Here is a 6503-nt window from a genome sequence, read left to right on the forward strand (position 1 = left end):
TGATAAATCCAAAAAAGTTTGCAACAATTACCGGGTGACCAGATAGTAAATCCACGATCGTCAGAGAAGATTAAGTATCCTTAACTTCAACTCCTAAATGGATTTATAATTTTTTAGGTAGACTGTATAACTTGTTGCTTATTTTATAAAGCAAAAGTTCAGAAACTTGGAACACGCAAGGCAAATTTCTAGGGGGAAGATTCACTCATATACGTATAAAATAATTAAATATTCCTAAGAGGGTAGTAGAGGTTGCTTCTAGGCAAAAAAGGGAGTCTCTACCGGAAGAGAAAACACTGGAATGGATGCCCTGAATTTGGTGCAGAAAAGAGGGTCCCTAGCTAGCTGTACAAGAGCTGCGTGCATGGGCAAGGCAGCCATGCCCATATTTTTCAAAGGAACCGAACCTTTTACGAGACCCTGACTTGTCCATTGTATCCCATGCTTTTTTGGGAACAAGAAACAGCAAAAACTAACATGTGATTTAAGTTTTAAACTATATCAATATTAGTCTTAAACTATCATTTTATTTTTAAATTCGACTCTAAATTTTTAAACATATTGCAAACGGCAACTAGATGAAGAAAAACAGAGAAGGGATAAATGAAGAGGAAAGTAAGTGGAAGGCTTTGTTTCTAATCCATTGAAAACAAGTAATCTGAAAATTAATATTTTGAAAGATCTAAATTTTTAATGATAATTCATAATAAATAAATAAATTTTTTAATAAAATGTGAAAATGATAAACAGATAATGATGTTAATGTAGAAATTTTTTAGTTCTTTTATTTTATTTCTTTTAACATCATCCTATAAATATTTTATTTTTAAAATTTTTAAAATTATGTTTATCAAATAGTCTAATCACATTTTTGTATTTAATTTTAAGATATATAACAAAATGAAGGATATACATACAGTTTCATTAGATTAATTATCAGTCCAAAGCCAGAAGGAAAATTTAGCTGCTCATAATGCAAAGAAAACCATTAAGAAAATAAAATGAAAATTAGGCTCCGTTTGTATAGCTGTAAAAGCTTTTCAGCATTTTCTGTTGTTTGTTTGGTTAGAAATGATTTTCCACTGTAAAATATTTTACATAACACGGGAAAAGGAAGTGTTTTTTTGGGGAAAATGTCTTACCGTTTCTAATTCGGTAAGACATTTTCCAAAGTTTTTCCTCTTCACATCCCAGCATCTTGAAACGCTTTCTCCTTCTCCTTCTCCTTCCCCTTCCCCTTCCCTTCATTGCGTCCCCGACCCAGAATTCATCTCTGTATCAAAAACAATCAGCAGTAGTTTCATTGACAAAAAGAAAAAAGCCCTATCCATTTCTAGTCTTCATTGCCGCGTTTTTGATTTTCACTACGATTCTTTTACATTAATTACTCTGCCGCCGGTGTTCAACGTCGATTACTCGACTGCTAGTGATTTGGTTCTTTTTCCAAAAGGCGGTTTAAGGCTTTAGGTTTTGCGGAGAATGGGAGGAAGTCCGAGTTACTCAGCGAATCCCAGTGATTACAAGCTTCTAGAAGAGGTTGGTTATGGCGCCAGTGCTACTGTTTATAGAGCGATCTTCCTTCCTACTAACGACATCGTATGAAATGCTTGGATCTCGATTGTTACAACAGTTTTAGGTGATTGTTATTTGCAGCCCATGGTATGATCTCTTGAAATTTTGTTCAGTGACAGTATTATGTGATATGATTCAGGGATTAATAGAAGGAATCAATTCTGTTCTTAATAAGAGGAAGGAAGATGAAAAGTCTCCAGCAGAACTGACGTGTACAGATATCATCAAGTGCATACAGTCAGAAAGAGTTAAATTTTGAGGAGTTAACCTTTCTGGCCTTGATCTTTCTAAATTGGTAAATAATTTCTGATCCCAAATTTTTGACAAAATCTTGTGGGAAACTCTTATTTTCGAGAAGTAGAATCCTTGTTCGCAGGAAGCGAGACTCGGTCTCATTGATCTTCTGTTTGTAGCTTTTGTGTATGCCTTTTGGCTGTAATACTAGTTTTCTCATTTTCGTTGATCCATGATGATGGTGGTTATTTATGGCATTTTCTTTTAGATTGTTGAATGTGTGTGTGTGTTTCAGTTTTAATCCGAATGTTTGATGTCTCTCTTTATTATCATTTTATCCCTTGTGGTTCAACTTCAAGTCTAATGAAGAAGCAGAAGTAATGTAATGCCGCTTGTTATTGCACTTTGGATTCATCATTTCCTTTTTCCCTCTTTATTTGTGCAGGATCTTTCATTTGTGGATTTCAGCTTTGCCTGTCTCAAAAATGTATTTTTCTCACGTACAAATCTTCAGTGTGCAAAATTTTGGGTATGTCTGATTCTTAAGTGAAGTATGTGATTAACTGTCAATGCTTTAATTAAATTTAAGCCCATACTTATAATAAACCTCTTTTGTTTTGTAACAGCATGTGGATGCTGTGGGTTCGAATTTTCACAATGCAACTTTGCGCGAGTAAGATCCTCAGAATTATTTATCCGTTTTGGAGAGTGCATTTTCTTGTGAACTTTGTTTGCAACGGTTTTTTTTTTTTTTGCCTAGGGAAGGTGTGAATTTACCGGGGCAAATCTTCGTGGGGCTTTACTAGCTGGGGCGAATCTTCAGAGTGCAAATCTTCAAGGCAAATACTTGCCATCTTTCTATAGTTAGTAGATTTCTTACTAAATGTCTATATTCTTGAAGTACCGAAGTCCAATACCTATGTTAGATGCATGTCTGGATATAGATATAGAGATACATTCTTATAAAGACTCTTCAAATACATGGAACTCCTGAAACAGAAAAATTGAACATATCCATAGCGGACATTCAGACCTAAATGTTGTTACTATTTATTGTTAAGGTTTAAATATTGATGTATCATCATCAATTACATTGTTGCAGATGCTTCTTTGATAGATTGTAGCTTCTGTGGGGCTGATCTTCATTTTGCACACTTACAGGTGATTCACCAAATTAAAATAAAAAAGCAAAGGTGGTTCATTGAATTGAATAGAATGTGCATATATAAAGTAGGAAATTACAAGATCTTAGGTTATTATAAATTCCTGAAGCTTGTTGGAATAATATTTTCAGATTCGTGATTGTTTGAGCTATAATGGTTCGGTTGAATGATTAAAATTAAAATTACATGCTTAGTGTGTTAGTTGTGTTATTGTAAACTATTAATATGCTTAATCTCTGGACTTTTAGAGTGCTGATCTTACTGATGCCAACTTAGAGGGAGCTAATCTTGAAGGAGCCAATTTGAAGGTAAGGGACCCTTAAGCATGGCGTTTACAAGTCAATTGCTTTATCACATGTATCATTTTATTTATGTGAAGTTATCATTAGGCACCCAAACAGAAAATACTAGGGTTCTATAACTTAATTTGATATGTGCGATAACTTATCCTGATAATTCTAGCAAGCTCGATATTATTGATAAACATTCGAATGAATTGTTTTGACCCAACATGTTTAGTGTGATTAAGTTCATTGTGATGAACATGGTCTTCAGGGTGCGAAATTAAGCAATGCAAATTTGAAGGGTGCAAACCTCCAAAGGGCTTATTTACGACATGTTAATCTTCGTGATACGATAAGTATATGAAGTTTTTTTAGTGTGCAATTTCCTTGTTTAAAAATGTTTTAAACTTGCTAAAAATGCAACAATTGCATATGTTATTTACTTAATTAAATAAATGGTAGCGAGTTCTTTACATTTTCTTCTTTGGTTGTTTTGTTGGATCTTTATGCTGGTATGAGTGATGGAATTTTGATGAAATTTCTGGCTGTCGAAGGATCTGCTAAGTTAATATACTGCCTTATGGTTGTTTATTGTTGTTCAAAGTATGATGAAATAAACATGTTAGGTGTTTCTTAATATCTTAGAAAAGATATGGGTTTCATTGATATTGTGTTTCAATGGTCTCTTGAAGACATATTCAACGATAATCTTTATAAGGATCAGGTGGGTTTGCTTTGTTCTCCATCATAATCATCATTATCACCCTTGAATCTTTGGTTTTCTTTTTTTGTTAGACCTTATTTATGGGTTTTCTTTCTAGCTTTTGGAATATCCACTTTTATGGAAGTTGAAAATGATTGCTCTTATACTTAAAAATTGCTTTAGTAGTGAACTGGAATAAACTTTCTTTGTGTGTGTGTGTGTTGCAGCCCTAGCCCATTTCTGCATTCTATATTATGAACATCTTGCTTTTAGTCGGTCATTGGCAGCTAGCTAAAAGTGGCATATAGTTACGTAAGTAGTGAATCGTGTATAAGACTTGTGAAATTTTTGCTAACAAGGGAATTAGGAACTAGTAGTAGCTAAAACAAAATAACTTGTTATTTTCTTTCTATCAAACTCTTTTGAAATATCGTCAGTCATTTTACTCTTTCAATAGCCTATTATTGCCAAAGCCAATATCTGCTCGTAAAAAAAAAAAGCAGCACTTGATTAGCTCCCTTTTCCCTCGCTTACATCGTCTTCCCCATTTATATATACCAAATTTTGACTGCCATTCATGAGGCCTCCATTGCTAGTTCTTCTTCAAGGGGTTTATACAGATACAAGAAAAGGACAATAAGAAAAAAAAATTGAAGTCCATTGATACAATAGCTTCTCTTGTCGTAGTTAATTTGAACTATATATATATTTATATATGTATGTAATTTGTTTAATATATTGTTCCACTTTTGACCCATTTTTCATTGTAGGGTGGTAATAGTTGAACCAGTTCTGTTTTTTTTTATATGTTTTAAATAATTTAGCATTTTACTCACCAATTGTGTTATTGTCTAAACTTTGGTTGATTTCAATTTATGTTAATATTCTCGCTAATAATTAAGTATTATTATATATTTAATTTGATTTATTTATTTATAAAAAATCATTGCAATATATGTAAAAACAATTTAAAATATAAATTTATTAACTAATATATGTAAAAATAGCTTTTCCAGAAAATATTTTTAGGAAATCTGTCAAACAACAGAATATATTGTACACACATTTATCCAAACACCAGAAAAGTAAATCATTTTCAGAAAAGTAACTCATTTTCCGTAAATCATTTTCCGGAAAACATTTTACTGGAAAATAAACATTTTTGGAAAAGAAATAGAATGGTGGTGGTGAAGTCCACCAAACTGTTGCCAAAAAAACACAGGAAGGTTTGTTGCCAAATTACTCCCTTTCATGCAAAGTTGGCCGGTTGTCCTTGTGGCCTAAGTGAAGTGAATGTATCTTAAATTGAGAAAATTGGAAAGAACAGATGGAAGAGTAATTGGCAATTTAATCATGCTATTATATAATCAGATGGAGCCGATTATAAGTGGAGATCGGAGAATTAGAGTTATTAAATCCAAATTTTAAAGGTTACATTTGATGGTTTGAAAGGCGTATTTAAATTGAGCATATATGGTGGGTTAGTAAGTGATGTGTCAATCTCTTGGCTTCACGAATCTCCCACCCAATTTCATGGTTACAGCCAGCTGTTGGAGCAACACAAAAAGAATGGTTATCATTCAGGAGGGAAGAGAAAACTTCAAGAAAAGCGAGAGTGCCTCTCCAATTTTTGTAGTTTGTTAAGAAAATCTTAGCAAGGTAGTTACTTGATTAGTTTTGTGTTAATTCTCTATCTTCAAGTGAACTAATTGAGGAGAATAATCAGAATTAGAGCTACCCATTTGATTTATTCAAATAAGGTTAAAGACAGATGACAATTTTATAGTGAATTTTAATGATAGCTAAGCTTTGATTGTGTAGTACTTTTTTTTAAAGCTAAATGGAAATATGGAGGTAAGATCAAGATAAGTTTATGTTATAAATTGTTTGCCATTAGTTGGATTGATTGTGAGAGGTGAATTGGTAATGAGTCTTAACAAATATTGAAATAGAGAGAAGTCGATAAAATTGTATAAGCATTTGTAAATAACAAGGTAAATCTTGTTGAGTATAGTTGGCATGTCATAAAATAATAGTATTGTGTCTGTGATTATTATTGTGTGTATGTTATGGAGTTAGAATATTAGTTTAGCAAATCACACAGCCTTAGGCAATCTCTTGGATTCCAATCCTGCCTAAGTCAGCCTACTCTCGAAAAATAAGAATTCTCAACAGAAATTCTCTAAGGTTTCGAAGAAAACTCGAAAGAAAAAAGAAGATATAAATGAACAGAAAGTCGCAAAAAAATAGGGCACACCAAGTGTTTGAGTAAATGCTCTCAAAAGTAGTTTATTATTTTGAGGGTTTACAATTGAGTGGATACAAATGGGGGGAAGGCCTTTATTTATAGTTGAGCTCCCCCAAAACCAACAGTATAGATTGAGTTACATCGATGATCAAGATTTGTGTCTATCTACAAGATGAGAGTCCTAAGTGACTTAAACTCTATACATCTTCATCCTTTAGGATTTACATTAATTACCCTAGTACCTCTACTTTTATTGGAGTGTTTCATTGGACCACCAAGGCTTTAGGTAGATGAGCTTA

The 6503-nt window shown here is 32.8% G+C and overlaps 1 pseudogene; it reads left to right on the forward strand.

Moving 5' to 3' along the window:
* Positions 1–962: 962 nt before the first annotated feature.
* On the forward strand, positions 963–3791 carry LOC108460126 (FH protein interacting protein FIP2-like; annotated as a pseudogene).
* Positions 3792–6503: the final 2712 nt, after the last annotated feature.

The sequence above is a fragment of the Gossypium arboreum genome, chromosome 7, assembly GCF_025698485.1.
Source record: "Gossypium arboreum isolate Shixiya-1 chromosome 7, ASM2569848v2, whole genome shotgun sequence".
NCBI lineage: Eukaryota > Viridiplantae > Streptophyta > Magnoliopsida > Malvales > Malvaceae > Gossypium > Gossypium arboreum.